This window comes from Lygodium microphyllum, chromosome 27 (assembly GCF_053477565.2).
Source record: "Lygodium microphyllum isolate KBCC chromosome 27, Lygodium_microphyllum_v1.1.10, whole genome shotgun sequence".
Classification (NCBI taxonomy): Eukaryota; Viridiplantae; Streptophyta; class Polypodiopsida; order Schizaeales; family Lygodiaceae; genus Lygodium; species Lygodium microphyllum.
Window position 1 is genome coordinate 41,569,361 of NC_141161.1, and position 19,473 is coordinate 41,588,833.

At 40.2% G+C, this 19,473-nt stretch overlaps 1 pseudogene; it reads left to right on the forward strand.

Moving 5' to 3' along the window:
- Nucleotides 1–16,666: 16,666 nt before the first annotated feature.
- On the forward strand, nt 16,667–17,152 carry LOC148012253 (5-methyltetrahydropteroyltriglutamate--homocysteine methyltransferase 2 pseudogene; annotated as a pseudogene).
- The last annotated feature ends 2,321 nt before the right edge of the window (nt 17,153–19,473 follow it).

Consider the following 19,473-nt stretch of genomic DNA (forward strand, 5'->3'; position numbering starts at 1 on the left):
CCCACTCCTCCATTGAGACCTCTATCCCTTCGTGAGACATTACAGTGAAGGCTCCATACAACCATCGCGTTGACATAAACCACGGCATCTCCTCCATGCCTTCGGGATATCGAATTGATCGATGATGCATACTACGTTAGAATTCGGCTCGCGCTTCCTCTCGATCTTGCCTAGCGATCTGGTACTTGGCGAGCCACGTCTCTATAGAGGCATGGTGCAACATACAAAAATGATTTACCTTCTCTTCCATTGAGGCATCCATTCTTTTTTCTACCCTATTTCCAACCACCACATCTCCAGTCAGTCTATCATCGTCCTTTAGCAACCATAGCATTTCATTGTCTGGTTCCACCATTGGTAGCCATTGTGAAATATGCACTAGCACCTCAGACACCAACCAACCTTCAGCCATGCTACCTTCTCGCCGAGCTCGTTGTCACACAAAGCCTTTCAGGGTTTTCATGAAGTGCTCCAAGAAGAACATCCATTGCGTATGGACAGGTCCAGTAATCTCCACGTCATCCAGAAGATGCACAAGAAGGTGGATTTGTATAATGAGCATGTTGGTGGGCAGGTATTTCTCAAAGAGACAGACCGTCTCCACTCTTCCCTGCCTCGTGGATTCAATAAAGGACATCTTAATCTTCTTCTATGTGATCCATTGCATCAAAGTCGATAACTTGTAAATGGTCCCGCGTATTTCTGGAGTAAGACATCCTGCGATCGCGATCGGTAGTACAAACTACCACAAATGAGAAAGCATTATGAATAATGGCTACATTCCAAATAGCGAAATTCCCACGCTAATTACAATCCATTTGTAGTACAAACCTGACATATCTTATGCCAGTCATGGGATTTTAGCCCTGATAATTGGTCTTCTTTAGAAAATGCGGACCTGAGAGAACGCATCATACCCGTCGGAGTGCGGATAGACTTGATTACTTGCTTCACAATGCGCTCTTCTTTAGTGAACAAAACCTAAGGAGTGCGAGGAAGTTGCACGCGACCATCAGCACTCCACTACGGCCATAGCGCGTCCATCTTACCTACCTCCTTCAAATCCATTTGTGCCCCTATAGTGTCTCTCTTTCCTGTGATGTGGTCCCATAACAAGCTGCCCACATTCTTGAAAATATGCATGGGATCCAACAAGCGGTTGACCGGTAAGTGGGTCCAATATGGCAACTCATAGAAAACTGAGAATTGCCGCATTCCATTTGGATGTGATTCCGGGTGGACCATTTTCAGCTTGTACCAGCTTGTGGCATTCATACGTAATGGAGGTCGTCCAAGGAAACCTTCCCTGAGTTCATGATCCTCCAGCAAGAAAACAACATGTCCTTGATATACCATCTTCTTCATGGTTCGTGACCTTCGGGAGTCTAACTGTGGCCCGCACAATGGACATGCATGATAACCTAAGGTAACCGGACCTATTTCAACACCACGACCTAGTGAATACTTGATTAAACGAGATAAAATATAGATATTACCAGCGAGAACGGAGGCCTACTCACTTGAGCACTCTCCCAATCTCGGAAAGTCATGCATCGTCCACATGAGAATGGATTGAATATTGACTGACCGCCGACCATCTTGCCTGCTCATATCTTGCACAGTGGCCCTCTCCTCCCACAAAATCCTAAGCTCATCGACTAATGGACGAAGATACATGTCCATAGTTTTTACTTTGTAGTGGCCTAGGACAAGCAAGCTAAGGATGAGATGTCCTTTCTTCGTAGAAAGCCATGGAGGGATGTTGTAGTTGACAAGGACTATAGGCCACACATTGTAAGAAGTTGAGCGCAGATCGAATGGTTTCACGCCATCCATTGCAAGACCGAGCCGAAGATTCCTTGGCCTTCGTAGAAAGCCATAGAGGGATGTTGTAGTTGCCAAGGACTATAGGCCACACAGTGTAAGAAGTTGAGCGCAGATCGAATGGGTTCACGCCATCCATTGCGAGATCGAGCTGAAGATTCCTTGGCTCTCAGGCAAAGCTTGGGAAGGTAGAGTCAATGTGGCTCCATGCGCGCGAATCCGCTGATATTCGCTGAACTCCATCCGTGGACCTATTCTGCATATGCCATGTTGTCAAGCTCGCCATGCCAGACGTACAAAACATGTGGTTTATGCGGGGGATGAGTGAAAAGTGTCTGAGAACTTTTTGAGAGATGGTTTGCCCTTGCAAGTCCTGTCGATACCTGTGAGCACCACACTTTGGACATGTCTCCATAGTCTCTTATTCTCCTCGAAACAAACACCAATCGTTGATACATGCATGGATGTTATTGTAGTCCATGCCAAGCTTCCGTAAAACATGTCATGGATCATCACGAGACTCAGGCATGGTATTTACAGGTGGTAATATATGATATTTCAATAACTTGAAAAAAAATCATAAAACACCTTGAAAAAGCACAAATGTTTGTATTAATAGTGCCGAAAAAAAAAATCAATGAAGCATATGTACAAGGTACCTGAACAACTCGGTTACACTCGTATCGCTCCACCCGTATTTTGCTTGTACACTTAAGAGTGCAAGCAGTGTCTTTAGCCGAGATACTCGGCACCCATCATATAATGGTATGGATGCTTCCTCTCTAAGCGACTCTCTAAGCGAATCAAAAGTCTCGACATGGTGCGCAGATCGGTCGCAGAATGCTCACGTAGTGAATCCCGAAAGGTCCCCAAGAACAATGAACTCTACCTTTTTGCACAAAAAACAATGTAAAAGCATGAACGACAAGAAGCAAGAGACCAATTGGGTTCAATCTCCCCCCATGCCTTGTGTGAGCGCTTCACAAAGCATGTATTTTATGTATATTTCCATCTTCATGCTCAATAATAGCCCAATTTACAAAAATATGACAAGCTTTTAGCTTTTGAGTTTGCTTTCTACAAAAATAGGAAATAAAGCTAATGGACGGTGCCCATAGAGTCTGGCACGCCCAATCTCAATGTCCAAATAGAAATAACATATCCATGCGCATAGGCGCATACAAAATAATAATCAATAATCGATGTCTCAATAGACATAACAAAATATAGGCGTGGCGCCTATCAAAATATAATCCAAAGGTCGAATACTCGCTAAACTCCAATGCTTTCCTCCGCAACTGCTGCTATCTCTACACATCAACTGAAGCATTCACAATCGTTAGTAAAATAATACAATTAAAGCAACAAAAGTGAATACCTAGCAGTCTTCAGCTACATAAATAAATCAACTGGTTAGAAATAAATCCTAACCTTAATTTATTACGAGTGCGCACTCTAAACTCATAAACGTTTATTAATCTAATATGCATTTTGCGGAATCACCCACTATGGAATCACCCACGTACACACTAAATTAATGAAACGCCCGAAAAGGATAGGCGTCCCCATCAACATCTCGCACAAAGAATCCTCTTTGTGTATAAGCCCCGGTCATCTAAGTTTACGGAATCCACCATAAAACCTCACGGAATCCACAGTGGAATATGCCTCCTGGCATCACGACATCCATGGGAATCAATGCATTGATCATTGCCTCCATCTCAGGCTCCAAGATTGTAGGTAGGTTTGGAAGGTTGCATGTCTCCTCTGGCATTGACAGTATAGATTGGCCTTGCGAGTGGTGGATTGGCTCTTGCACTCCATCCATCACACGCCCACGTACTCTTCTAATTGGCCGCAAAGGGTGCACTCCCCCTTGGGACGAGACATCACCTCCCTGGATAGAAAATTTACCAACAAGACCCAATCTTATTGTATATGGTATTCAATTATCTTGCAAGTGCATGATTGATATTAACTTCAAATTACCGTTTGCTGAAAATCCGCAATCGTCTGATCAATGATCTCAGATTGAAACTCGCCAAATCGTTGTACGTGTTCAATAGACAATCGGCGTTTTCATCTAATTGCCAACTTGCATTGAGAGCAAGGACATGGGACACACTAATTAAGATACGCCTCACGATCTTAAACAACAAGACCTTTTTTGTTTTCCATCTTGTCTACATTACAACAAACAATTTAATGACTTGTAATACATCTATTCGACTAATTTGAGCACTCATTTACTCAATTTTATAGAGGTTTTCACTTTTGTAATAAGTAGAGTTGAATGCTATTTTGTCATAGAAACTTCATGCTTATTGCTTGTTGATGCTTATTGATTACTTTGCATGCTACACTAATGTCTATGGTTGATGCCATATTCTTGGCCATGCTTCTAGAATGCATTTGGATTGAGATTGAAGCTTAGTCTCATTGAGTTTGACTGTCACTTCTCACATGAAGCATTAATTTAAGACATTTCATGCCTCTTATCATTGGATGATACATGAGCCATTTGTTAGATGTATTATAGTGAGACAATAGGACTAATTGTGACATGTACATGCTCTCTTGATACTCATTGGATGCAGTACCCCTATCATAGGATGGTTTGATGTTTTGTCTTGGATCTAGTACTTATATCTATCATAGTGTTGTCAATGGTATTTATATGCTTCTAGGTTATGCTTCTAAGACAACATTTCTTCCTACTAGCTTTCACTCAAGAGGTCCTTCCATTTAAATGCTCCTAACACTCTCCAATGAGTTGCATTTAGATGAGTTACATTGTGAGTTCAATTTGAATGCATTTAGATGAGTTACATTGTGAGTTGCATTTAGATGTCGTAAGTAAAAAAAATTCACTAATTTCTTTTCTAATACAATTGATAAACATTAGACATAACTAATCCTCCATAGCGATCATTAGACATAACAGTAGACATAACTAATCCTCCATAGCAATCATTAGACATAACAGTAGACATAACTAATTTCTTTCCTAATGCAATTGATAAACGTTGGACATAACTAATCCTCCATAGCAATCATCAATCAATGCAATTCGAATCTCTACTACAAATGATTAGAGAGTTTTTTTATAAAAAATTGAGTTGTTGATTTCTATCTACTCTAATATACTCAACCAATCAAATCATCATCTCAAATCAATTCAGCCTCACAATCCAAGCATGGCTCCCTCAATTGGTTACACCACTCCATTTTGCAATCCACCCATTTCTCAAGTACTCCAACAAAGATAGGAAGCATAGAAAAGAAAGAGGGATATCCAAACCTCATTTCAACTCCACCTCTCACCCTCCAAATTGTAGAACAAGAAGGGGAAGAAGAGAAGAATGCAAGATAGGAGAGAAGCTTCACTCTTCTAGTTCCTCACTTAATTCCTCTCTCACTCACCCTCACCCTCACCCTCACCCTCAATGTGAAGCATAAGAAGATAGGATACAAGGAGAGAGAAGAGAGCTCTCAAGTTTACACACACAAGAGTGATCTATGCATGCATCCTATGTTAATTTGAACACTTCAAAAAAGTGAATAGAGAGTTTTTCCCACAATCTCTTCCATTTCCTCCCTCTCCCTCCCTCTCCCTCTCCCTCTCTCCCCCTCCCTCTCCCTCTCCCTCTCTTTCTCTCTCATTTCCTCTCGCTCTCACAATATATCCTAACACTCTCCAAAAACAAAAGGGAGAGGGAGAGAGAGAATGCACTCTCCCTCCCTCTCTTTCTCTCTCTCTCCCTCTCTCATTTCCTCCCCCTCCCTCTCCCTCTCTCTTTCTCTTTTTCTCCCTCCCTCTCCCTCTCTCTCTCTTTCTCTCTCATTTCCTCTCCTAAACAAGCAAAAGAGAAAGTAATTTAAACCCTAAACAAGAAAAAGAAGGAGAGAATAGACTCACCGATGAGATATGGCGACTGTGAGGCGGCTCCTCTTCACGATGAAGGCTCCTCCTCTCCTTCGCGAACAGCGGCGGCGGTGGCGGCAAGCCTTCTTCCTCTCCTTCTCTCACAACGGTCGCTCTCTCTCTCTCTCTCGCTCTCGCTCTCAAACTAGTAGACGCAAAAACGCGAAATAAACCCGCACTCGGTTTCGACCTTTTTTTTTCCCTGTGGAGTATCACTATAGCAACGTAAATAGTGACGCAAATAGCGACGCCGCTACCTGCGTCGCTACCCGCCGTCGCTATATGCTTGAATCCTTGTAGTATCCTGATGAGTATAATCATCATCAGTTGTAGTTTGTTGAACAATATAAGCTTGAGAACGTTCTTCATCATATCTGTGTTTATAACAACGATGAGATGGATGATCTGTATGTGCACAATAATCACAAGGAGGAAAACTTTTGGACGAGCGAGGTTGCTTTGTAGTAACTCCATGCTCCTCATCATATTGACATTCCCAGCAATCAGAAGCCACATGGCCTTTCTTATCACAATAAGAACAATATTTGTTAGGATAAGCAAGACGAGAAGATTTACCACCTTGATTAGGGCGTCCACCCTACTGAAAACGTGAAGCGGGACACTTGCAAGCAACAAAAGCAGCATCAAAATCCCTTTGTTCGTGACCAAAACAGCATCAGATTTTTCCAAATGATGCTCATGACGTTGAGAAAATTCAATAAGAGATATAGATGCTTTGTCAAAGTGGATATCATCCTTGTTAGACAAAATAGTGATGATATTATCTTTGATGGTATGAAGAAGTTGAGTAACAATCTGATTTTTAGCAACAGGAGCACCGGCAGCACCAAGCAGATTGATAATGTCTTTAAAAGCCTCGATATGAGAGTGCATAGAAGTACCGACCTTATATTGAAGATTCTTCAACCGAGTTTGGAGATATAAAATTTCGATGACCGATTTCTTCTCAAATGTTGAGATAAGATACTACCAAAGAGCATGAGAGGTTTCCTGATGAAAGACATCCAACATAAGTGAGTCCGAAAGTGCAGATAATGTATAACGATGAGCCGCTTTGTCATGATGAATCCAATCAGTATGATCAATTTTCCATTGTTCAAGAGAATTGTCATTCATCACATCAATAGGTTGAACTGGGCAAGACAAGTCGCCCAAAACAATATCAAATAATTCGTCACCTTTAAGAATTAGTATCATCTTTGCTTTCCACCCAGAAAAGCCTTGTCCTTGGAAGAAGAGAATGGAACGTTGGCCAGACGGATATCCGTTAACAATTACGCAATTGGCCATGCGTGTATCTCGATAGAAAATAAATAAGATGAGATCGCTGAATCTGCAAACCATGAACAAGACGAGCGTAGTTGAGACGCGTGACAATCAAAATAGGGAGATGCACGTAAGAACAACGAAAAGTATTGAGTGACTAAAAAGAAAGCGTGAAATAGAGAGACGTAACGTGCAAGACGAGATGATGCGTATAAGAAAAGTGCTATTTCGGTCAAACAAAGAACGTGAACGAGAATAAAACATCGCTAAAAATAGCAAGATGTTTGCTTGTCATAATCAACGTCATTAATGAAGACGAGCGATTAACAAATTGTAATTGGAAATTGACGAGCTATAATTAGAATTACAATTTTAAATAAAGAATCGCAGATTTGAGCAGAATTGTTGTCTTGAATCCTGAACTATCATAACTTTTGATCCAGAACTCCGATTGACAAGTGGTTTTGACAGGAAGATAAATAATACTTTTAATTTGAATAAGTTCATGTATCAAATCATCACTTGTGCAAAGAATTCAATCAAGTATAAACAATAAAGCAACTTATCTTCCTTGTTGTTGCTACGCATCCATAGCTCTGATACCATGTTGAGAGAGAGAGAGAGTACGAGATATTGAGAGAGAGAGAGAGAGAGTACGAGAGAGATACACAAGACATGCTCCCAAAGAATGATTCATATTGATGTAGAGTTAGTATATATAGGTGAGACCCAAGTCAAGTGAGAGATGATATATATAGTTGTAACACAAGGAAACACAGAAGATGACAATAATGTGGTTGATGATGATGAAGTTATTGAGCAATATAGCAACACATCTAATAGTGGGATAGACTTATTTGTTTCGTTACCTCTTGGTAACATAGACCTAGAAGTATATAGTTTAGCAAGGGCTGATCTCATTGAAGATGAGATGGATCATTCACTGTAACATACTTAATTCGCTTAATGATTCAATGTGTATTCTTAATTCTATGGAAAATATCATACGCACATTTGCATACTCAAGAATCAATAGTCAAGTTTAAAGCTAAATTGAATTTTCCATAATAAAAAGGAAGTATTTCTTATCATCTTCAAGTAGAGAAATTACGAGATACATGCAATCATTGCTAGTAATTGTATAATAAGGTTTGTGTTGCTTGTCATTAATTACTTATATCAAGCTTGTCAACTAGAGGAACTGCCATTCATTAGAGAGCAATGCAAAAATAATTATTAACTCTGGTTTTTTTAATTATATATTGGACTTAATATCTTGATAATATATGGATAATATTAATTTCTATCTATCTTGACAATATATGGGCAAGATGGATATTGGCTTTGGCCAAAATCAACTAGCTTCACACTTTTGACTAGCTAAATAAAATTTCATATCAAAAAAATGAAGATCTATATACCAAGCTAGAAGTTTATGATTTTTCTAAGACTAAATATTTAACCTTTGACCAATGGTTTGTGTTTCCAAAGAAATAGACATAAATTTTATTATCAATTAAGACTTATTTGTTAGCTAAGACATAAAGTACAAAATTGGACTTAAACCACTTTATAAGAGATTTTAACACAATTCAGTAATGTTATTGAAAGAAAAAAAAATATTAAGTAGATTCTCTCATTGATATTGGTGGTGTTTAAAAACACCAAGGTAACTACATAAAACACTTTAAATTTTTAACAAGCATATATTTCATAGCCATACAAAAGCCCTTAATGTAAGAGATATATTTACTATGAAAGTCAAAATTAGTCCATATAGAGTCATTGTCTTGTTGCATCATGTATATTGGAAAAATACAACTTTTGTAGATAGCATTCCAAAGGTTGTAATTCTTATTTTAATCACCAAGATAGACACGAAAATGAAGGATATTCCTAAAGATGTTCACACCATTTTCATAGACATGGCAAGCACGGACAGTCATCTCATCAACATAACTCTCATAAAACTAAGACAAATGGACAAGAACAAATGGAAAAGAACAAAAGAAAGAGCTCAAATGCTATATTTTTGAAAGTAACATTTAGTAAATAAGTGCTTCGAGAAGACTAAATAACAAACCAATGCTACTAAGGTAAATCTACACTATCTAAGTGACACATCATCATCTTCTTCTTATTTTGCTAAAAGTGATAGTGTGACTACTCCTACTCTAAATCCTATTTGTCTGTGGAGTTAGGTAGTGAGCTCGCCAGTGAAAGTGAAAGTGAAACTAAAGCCAATAGCACCAACACAAGTGAAAGTGAAACTAAAGTCAGTAACATCAATACTAAATCTTCTTAGCGCTACCATGATGTGCTATGATAGTTGTTACTACCACCATAAGATGTAGAGCAAGCACATTGCTTACAACTAAAAGCAACCTCGTACTTTGTGGCAAATTTACATACTAATTGAGGAAACTTTTGGTTTGAATGAGTCATCTTTTTCTATTGACAGACTTCTTTGATATTCTATTCTTTTGTTTGCAAAATTTGGCCAACAATGTCACTAAAATCCTTGTTCTCAGCTTTCATTTTTTGTTTGCAATAAAAGGAAATAGGCTTAGGTAAAGAAGAAACTAGATGTTCTTTCATGCTAATATCATGAGCACCTTATCCTTCATACAATAAATTTGTCATGTAAATGAGATATTATTTATATTGTCGAGGATCGAAAATTTTGGATTTAAAGAAAGCTTCTTGAGATTCTAAAACATCATCCAATTTGTTTCCCACCAATTTTTCCCAAGAAGTAATTCAAAGAAGAGCTGAACGGGGTCAGCATGTCACACAATAGCCAATTTGACTTGGGGATGTATTGAAATCCATGTGTCATGGCATTCAAGATATCAAATCGGTTGGTTTGTAGTTTATCAAGATCTCCTAACCCCCATATGCATACATCATGTAGATGAGCAATTTAATCTCTTTAGGAGATTTTCCATCAAACTCCTATCTTCTTGTAGAAATTTGTATAAGAAGGTTTGGAATAAGCAGAATAAGCATTCATAGGAGTGGTTGGGATAGCTTTGGTAGAATTTACTAGAAGAGAGGATTATGTACTTACAAGAGTATCTATATGAGCATTGAGAAAAGCATGGAGCATTGAACCTCGAGGAAGGGCTTCTCTGTTTGGATTGATAGGGACAAAATCCTCATCAATCACAGTGTCTTCGTCATCATCAAAAGAGGAAAATGTGTAAGCAACTTGTCTTTGAAACTCATCTTGGGATTTGTAATACCATATAGGCAATTCATGGGAAGGAGAATTAGGTGGATGTTAGTCGTTGCAAGCTTCCACACTTCACTAAGTATCATCTTTATGTTGATCCATGGGAGAAACACATAAGCGTAATTGATTAAGAATATGATTTTCTTCTCTTTGCCTTCAAAGCCTGTCAAGGATAGCTTCATGAATATGATCAAAAGTGACCTTGTAATGTTGATCTACGGAAATATCCACTCCAGATACTCTGCTAGATCTTTGGCAGTGTCGCCTGGTTCTAAAGAAGGTTGGATAGTAGTCTTACCTTTGAGTATTTCTTTTAAAGAAGGACAATAAAGGTTTTGGAGGGGTTTAAAGATCTCTTCTGGATCTTCAACATCAGTCCAGATATTAGAATATGCTTGATTCAAGTTTGGCACTATGTAGGATGTAGAGGGTTCTGCTGATAGTTTTTCTTTTCCTTTGGATGAGCCTATATGATGCATATTAAGAGAGCACGGGGCAGGTGAAGCAAAAAAAGAACTCCATGTCTTTTGCAATCTTTTGTTAAAAAACACAGTGAAGTCTAGAGCAGGAGGAGTAATAGAGAGTACTCTGGATGAGAGGATTGTGTAGAAGAAGAATCGATTGTAGAAACCCTCAGCATTGTGAGCTGTATCTATGTTTTGACTATTTGATGACATAAGCCAACAATTTGATCACAGAGTTGTTGTAGGTTCTCGACCTTCTGAATGAGTCTTATGAGGGCTAAATGAGTCCAATTAAAATCTTGTAACTTTGTTGTCCAAGATGTAGTATCTTGAGGTCAGAGATATGGAGCATCTTTGTATTTATGATACTCATATTCAAATTCTTGCACCACATTCACCATAGAAGAAGAGGCCTATTGATATAGTTTTCTACAATGAAGCCAAATACCATGCTAAACATGTTCATGTGTATAAGGTTGAGTATGAAATTTGAGGATGTTTGCCCTATATGAAGGAGACACCTTCAAGTGAGGCTGAGAGACTTTGACAATAGTAGTGGTCAGATCCTTTAGCACTTCTGGAGCCTTGTACTGAGGCAAATGCAGCATTTGGCCTTTGATATTTTGCACCTTAATCATTCTAGGAGGAAGAAGTTCTTTTTTCTTCAAGGATGTAATATCTAGTTTCCATTCATGTGGGAGTTCGATGCTGGACCAATTGACACAATCAGGAAGAAAGCCTTGTGTGCTTCCATCTCATTTCATAATGATAGTTTGACCCTTGTGCTTGGAGGAATTTATGCCTTCTACAACTCTAAGGATTACTAGAGACATGCACCGAAAAACCATTCTATATTGGATTGCCAAATAGGAAGAAGACGCTTTCATTTGTAAACACATGGTTCTAATATGTAGCATAAGCAATTCAGGGAGATGAGGATCATCCATAGAAATGACATAATTGGGTCTTAATTCAAAGAAGATTGACCATTAGACAAAGGAGATATTGTAGCCCATACGATCATGTCCACCAATTCTACATGTCTAGTATCTAAGATGGCATCCATGCATAACACGTTAAGACCTCTGCGGAAAAGAGGGATTATACCTATAGCTATGTAGCCTAGATGTAAATAGATGTATTCTTTCTTTTGTTGGTGTTTTTGCATTTTTCAGAGGACTAAAGACAATAGATTAACATGTTGATCTTCAACTAGGGTATCTCCGATACTAAGGATTCCTTGATCTTCAATATATACAGTCGAAGCTTTAAACTTAAAAAGTTGATTCTCACCATAAATATAAGCAGGACCAATCTCAGGTGAAATCCATTTTTAACTTGAATGTGTCTCGTCCACGAAAATGGTAGAATCTTCAAGAGATTTGTAATTCTCAAACAGAGTTTTAAAAGTAGAGCTAAAAACATTGCCACTGGTCTTAGAGGAAGCCATTAGGATTTATTGGACCTAAGGATAAACACTCAAATCACAACTTGTATGGCACAATAGCTTGATAGCCTAACCATGAGCAAGGCCTTTTACGTCACTAACAACCTTCGCTCAGAGGCTGGTGTGTGTTATGGCTCTGAAATCAACTTAGAGAGCGTGTAGTGGAAACAAAAAACATGGGAAACAAGAGGGACGACACAGAGAAGTTGGAGAGAGAATGCTTGAGAATGTAACTGGTGCTATAGTTATGTATTGCTCTATCTGACTGAATTACAAGAGGAGGTTGTCAAGGAGAGGAACTGGGAGAGAGAAAGAGGAGAGAGAATACTGCAGAGAAGAAGAAGAAGAGCAGAAGAGAGAGAAAGATAGTTATCAGGAGTGAGAAAGACTAGAAAATAGAGAGAGAAAGACTAGAAGAGAGGGAAGGAAGACATGGAAGCTTGGAGAGCAAGGTGAAGGAGAAACAAGACTTGTATATTTATCTGATAATGAAAAATCAAGTCCCCGCACCTTTTATACCTGGCCAGTGTAGCCAGTATTTTCCCCTATATTTTAATCCCCTGTGTATCCCGTGCATCCCCATCTCTTACATTCCATCCCCACCCAAAGGTTTTTGCCCTCAAAAACAAAATGGGCAACTGTGACAGAGTAGGGATGGCCGGCCTGAGTACAACTCAGCTGCATGATTACAAGGGGTTATTCATTGAGTCATATGGGTGAAGTGTGTGTACTGGGATCATATGTATGGTATGAGATATGGGTATGTGTTTGGGAAGGAGTAATTATAGTATATACCCATTTACATCGATTCGTCACCCTCCTAGATCAAAGGGATATCCACCATAATGACCATCCAAGGGGGAAGGATCCTCATCAAATAGGCATTCCCAGCGACCTGGATCAAAGGGTTATGAAGAGGCATCCCCAAACTCCTGCCCCAAGTCATAGCCATTATATATGGGTTCATAGCCATCAATGGCTCCATATGCATCCTGATCATAGGCATCTGCATCAAATGGAGTAAACTGCTCTACACTTGAGAGGTATGAGTCTTCATGGAGCATGAATTGATGCATAGCCTCAGCAAGATCATCATTAGAGTGATCCATGACATCAAAAATGTCAGATTCAGCATGCTCACATTCTACCAAAAGTGACCCATATGGCTCTTCACCAACTAGGGATCCCGCAGATGCCTCATTTTCCTCTTCATAAACTTCAAGTGGATCATCTTCCTGTTGGTCATGATCTTCAAGATACACATGATTCCCATGATCCTCAACATGTTGTCCATGATTTGCTTCATGCTCGTCATGATTTACAAGGTGCACACGATCTTCATGATCTTCAACATGAAACTGCAGCCATTGCGAAAATTGAAGAGCAAGGTTGTCCATGGTGGCTCTCAGCTGGCGCATCTTCGTCACCAATTCTGCACGGCCTTGGCGTAACTTAGTTATCATTTCTGCTTGGCTTCCAACACATGATGCATGGCTTCCAATCATACTTGACATAACCACATTGCTGTAACAAGGTTCTCCTAGAGGCTTGTAATAGCCATAATGGTCTGGATACCCTGCATATATTTCCCTTTCCATGTTTGCTACTGAATGAATGAGTGATCCTCCTTAACAAGGTTTGAGTTGGTCTTGTTTTATGCAGTAATATTCAGCAACTGTACCAATTACTGCAGTGAGAAGTTCACTATTGATCACTTAATTGCTTACTAAGATAGGTGCATGCTTTGCTTTATCTACACTTGCTGCTCAGCACTATCTGAAATAAATGCTTTTCTCCCAACTATGAAGGACAAGGAGTAGACCACTCTTATCAAAAGGGCTGGAACCAGTAGGACTTTCACTACTATTGTATTGGATTTTCCTACGATGATCACCCCATAGTTCTCTTCCCAGCACAGTGTTGTCCAAGCAAGAAGTATATACAGGGATTTATAATGGTCTTGTACTCTGGATATTTAGTTTTCACTGGTAATTGCCCCCTCCAATTCAAACATATGTCTGGTCATGCAAAAGCCATTCAGATTGTACTCTTTGCATTTGTCTGGTTGCTGATAACAAGATTAGTGTATTTGTGGCTCTTCAGATGACATATGCAGATATCGATACATGCATGTAACCCACAGGCAGTCTCTAAACATATACTATAATGAAATAAGTGTGAGCGGTTACGTCAAGCACCAATTGTTAGGACGTGAAGTTGAAGCCCAAGCTATTCATAATGCACTACCTTGTCTATTTGGTGCTCCAGGTCTGCTGGAATCTGGTTGATTACTGCAACATTCAACAGTGGTACACCAAATTGATTGCCTGGTGCGGCATCAGAAAGGCATGAGGAGCTCATCTTCTCTCACCCAGACCATATGAGGAGTTGATGTCCTTCTGTACCAATCATGGTGTGCCTAACAGGAAGTGCTGCTCAAATCAAAGCACGGGAGACATGGCATGATTAAGTTGTGCAGCCAGGACATGAAGAATGGAACAAGCTACTGAATGAACTTTCCTATCATCACTTCCAAAATGAGCCTTAGTGGAACTCATAGCATTTTCACTTTGCAGCGATCTTTGGTTTCTTTTCTACATCTACAGACATACGCCCCGCCCGGGGAGAGTAATGGATAAATCCACCGTTTTTTGGCTCTGAGAGTCAGACAGAACCATGAATTTGCTAGCATTTTTGCTTTTGGTCCTACGCTTTGGTGTGCGTGTTTAGCATCAAGGCATGGTTCCGAAGAGTTTTCAGAAGAGCTCCTTTTGCGGCCGCTATAAGGGCAGAGTACTACTCTGTCTAGACAAGATTATAGACTCTCTAGTCTATGACAAGCATAAGTCTAACCAGAGATTTTCCTTTTCAAAAGTGATCCTTTAACCTCCAGGATCAAAAGGAAAAGTGAGATCATTGCCATCCATTGGGTCATCATCCCCAACACCATAAGCAAACAGGGCTAAGTCAATCGGTGTCTTATGGATGTAATCCTCAACCATTAGCATAAAGTGAGTCTTTGATTCTCCTGTGATGCACTCAAAAGCATACAAGGCTGCATATGCTAAAGCATTCATTGCATCATCATTTGCATTTATTGTGGTTGGGGCAGTACGATTAGTAATTTGCTCAATTTGATCAAGAATTTTCCCACAATCTTCTTCCTTGAGCTGGAGTTCTTCTTTCATTTGATTCTCATAAAGATTATCTTCAGCAATGTCTTTCTAATTCTCTGCATCGGCTGCCTTGTCGCATTTGGACTGAAGAGTCTCCACATCATGATGGTCCAATGAGAAGCTTGCATCTTGTAAAGATGGCTGAAGTTGCCCCTTATGACCGCACCAAATTACATTTAATGCTAGCATTTGCCTTTTTAATCTAGCATTCTTTAGCAAATGAGTTTCAGCAAACTCCACACAATCTCGAACCTCTTTACTATGAGTACAAAGATTAACAAGTATAATAGTAGCAACTTCCTTGGCCTTAGTAGAACCTGTTTCAAGTATATTGACCAACGGAGGGAGGCCACTTGCACTCGCAATTATCCATGCCCATTTGCTGGCATTAACCTCTGCATTAAGAATGGAGAGTAGTGTTGCAATGGATTCATCTTGTTGTTGTCGTTGCTTAGATAGCCGTCCTAATAATGATGTGAGCAACCAAACTCCCTTTCTTCCTCGAAGAGATTGCCAAAGATTAATACCATTGCTGCACAAGGTTCTCAAAGATTCCATGAGATCTCCTTGAGCCTCTGCATTGACCATGGATATCAATTTAATGAGCATTTTCTTGGCTTCCACCTTCAATTTCTTGGGTCTACTAGAGCACCATGTCTCATGCTTGTGCAAGGTGTTGTAGAGTTGGCTGAGCTCTCCAAGCATCTGATCATCCTCAAGTGGTCCTTGGCCATTATGAGTCATTGCTCAGCATAAGGATAACTAAGATCCTAAAAGTGATTATCAACTATGGGACTGCTTCCAATCCAATTGTTACTCTTGCTCAGCTCGGCACAATGTTAATGCATCGTCTATTGCAGCTCCTATTGCTGCACCATCATCACAATGCATTCACAGCTGCAACCACAGCAAGTCAATAGTAGATCAATGCATTTACTTCTTCTGCTTCAATAGTGACCATACAACCCCAAGCACATGCATTTACTGCAGTTGTGAAGAATCTACATCCTGATGCTATTTGTGCATTCACAACTGCATCATCGACACACAATACCCCAAAAGAAGAGTCTATCTTATCAAAAGTGCCTCTGGCAAAAGGGTCAAGCTCGCCTCCAATTAGATCCTATCGGAAGAACACCCTTGTTGCTCGTTCATTGCTTCCATCTAGTTGGATTTCCCAAGGGTCTAGTTTGTTGTATTACTGGGAAGGGCTCAGAGATCGATGATTTTTCTACCCTGCATCCAAGCGTCAACTATATAAAATTCACTGGAGGTGATACCGGTATTGTCATTTCAAAGAAGGCTAGCATGGTTTCTCTACAGATGGAGCTTGGTGGAGAGGATGCCTGCATTGTGCTTGAAGATGTGGGGCCAGTTTCCTACTTGCTTTTGGCCAAGCCAGGGGAGGGGGTTGATCCTTCATTTGATTGTCTCTCTCTGTTGGATTCTTTGCTTCCAGTATACAAGGATGTGATTGCGTAGTTGAAGGCTGAAGGTGCTACGTGGGAACAATTTGATGAGCCCACAGTTGTCCTGGATCTGGAAGAGCGCCAGTTGGGAGCCTTCAAGAAAGCTTACTCCGCACTTGGTCCTAAGCTAAGTGGGATCAAAGTCCTTGTAGTAGAGACTTATTTTGCTCACTTACCAGCTGCAATTTACAAGACCATCGTTGGCTTAGGGTATATCTCTGCCATCCGTGTTGATCTTGTTAGAGGTCAGAAGACCCTTGGTCTTATCAAGGATACTAGACTTCCAAATGGAAAGATCCTTTTCGCTGGGGTAGTTGATGGATGAAACATCTGGGCTATCTCAATTCCAACCAGTGCACACCACTGCTGCCTCACTGCTGCCTCTTTCTATTGCAAAACAATGGCTTTCTCTTTCTCTGGAATGGAACATCAAGCACATCTGAAGAGCAGTAACTAGTGGCAAAATTTGTAGAATTTTTGAAGCCTGGGACAGCTCCAAAAATTCTAAAAGAAGGCTCAGAACCTGCAACCTTTTGGAATCCTTTAGGGGGCAAGAAGAGCCATCCAAGCCAACGTGAAACTAAAGAGCCCAGTAAAGAACCACATTTGTTTGCGCTTTCAACCCAGCTATCTCATGGAATTGTACTGATCACTCCGATCCTGCACTGGGGCCAAGCCTTGCCAACAAGCTTATTGCCGGTAGAAGGTCTGTTGAAAGAGCATCGTGGTCCCTAATTTCTGAAAGGGTTGAGAAGAAGGATGATGCTCAAAGAGGAAGGCCAGAAAGAACTAAGATTTTTCTTGAGTTTTCGCCTGTGCCTCACCCCCAGTCTGTTTGTGCATCTCGCGCTCGAGACTACTCAATCCGCAGCTCACTCTTCTTGGATAGAGAAGGGCTTCTAAGTGAGTCATCTAGTGTGAAGGACAGCCCTGATGTGAGCAAATCATACTAGAGAAGTATCACACTCATAGCTGCTTCAGCTCAGTCCCAATCCAAGTATAGGCAAGCTTCTCCTGCTATTAAAAGGGCTATTAGTGTTACCAAGGTAGGTCAAAGGTCAAATGTAGGTGGTCCGGAAGGAGGAAAGACAGGCAAAGGGCCGATGCCAAGGAACGGCGCACTGCTAGTGTTCCTCTGCATGCATGAAAACTTCAGTTGCGATGTTGCTTGGACATGGTGGAAACTTCATAGCTTTGCCTGTCGATTACTCCATGCTTCCTGCCAGTGAAGCTCTATGCCTTCCATCTAAGAGTGAGGATGCATCCTTTTCATGTCCTCTGCATCAACAAGATGCTTTCTTGTGCTGGAGCTGATAGGCTTCAGATAGAAATGAGAGGTGCTTTTGGAAAGCCTCAAGGAACTTGTGCTCGAATTGCCATTGGGCAGGTCTTATTGTCAATATGTTGCAAAGATAACAATGGCAACCATGCATAACAGGGTCTTCGACATGCTAAGTTCAAGTTCCCAGGTCAACAAAAGATTATAGTCATTAGAAAATGGGTTTTCACAAAATTTGGGTGTACTGACTATTTGAAGTTGAAAAGAGGGAAAATCTGTAAAAGCTTTTTGTTGTGGTCTTCAAGAAAGCTGCCATCCCCCTGTGGTACTCCATCATTGCCCCTTACAGCTCGTGTGTGTCTCTTTCAAGAAAGCTGCTATCTCTATAGTACTTCTTGGCTGTTGGGGTTCTTCAATGTTGTACTGTGCACAGTAGGGTTTCTTGAGACTGAAAAATGAACTAAATCTAAAGGGAGGAGAGAGAAAGGAAGGACCTAAAAACTAGGCTCTGATACCAATTTGCAAGGAGAGGAACTGGGAGAGAGAAAGAGGAGAGAGAAAGACTGTAGAGAAGAAGAAGAAAAGCAGAAAAGAGAGAAAGACAGTTACGAGGAGAGAGAAAGACTAGAAAATAGAGAGAGAAATACTAGAAGAGAGGGAAGGAAGACATGGAAGCTTGGAGAGCAAGGTGAAGGAGAAAGAAGACTTGTATATTTATCTGATAATGAAAAATAAAGTCCCCACGCCTTTTATACCTGGCTAGTGTAGCCAGTATTTTCCCCTATATTTTAATCCCCTGTGTATCCCGTGCATCCCCATCTCTTACAGAGGTATTTATAGGCTCTGAGAGGATATTCAATGATTGTTGTGAAGAGTGAGTGTGCATCTTTGAGTGCATGCCAACGCATGGTATAATGCGCATAGTGTGCTTCGAATATTGTACATCTTTACAAAAGAAAGTGGGGAGTTTGTGAGTCACAATGCTTGAGTTGACAAAAGGTCTCCAATAGTGTTGTGGATGCTTGCTATTTGTTGAAATGCTACATCGATGAAATAAAAAAGGAGAGACCATGGAAGAAGACATTTCTTCCCTATCTCATTGGGGGCCTGTTTGGTAAGATAGTTGGGCACATGTTGTAGATCTCTTGACAAGGTGTACAAAAAGACTCCATAAAGGGAAGATACTTGTATTCGTTGTTTGGAATGTTAGTAACATAGTTTATGATAAACATTCTTTGGTTGAGCGGTTTGACTGGGATTCCTATGATAGAACTTTGGAGTTCTTATAAAATAGTTGTATTTCCTTGAGCCAATTGTTTTTGGCGATGAAGGATTCTCTTACATACTTTAGTGGAAGGAATGTTTTG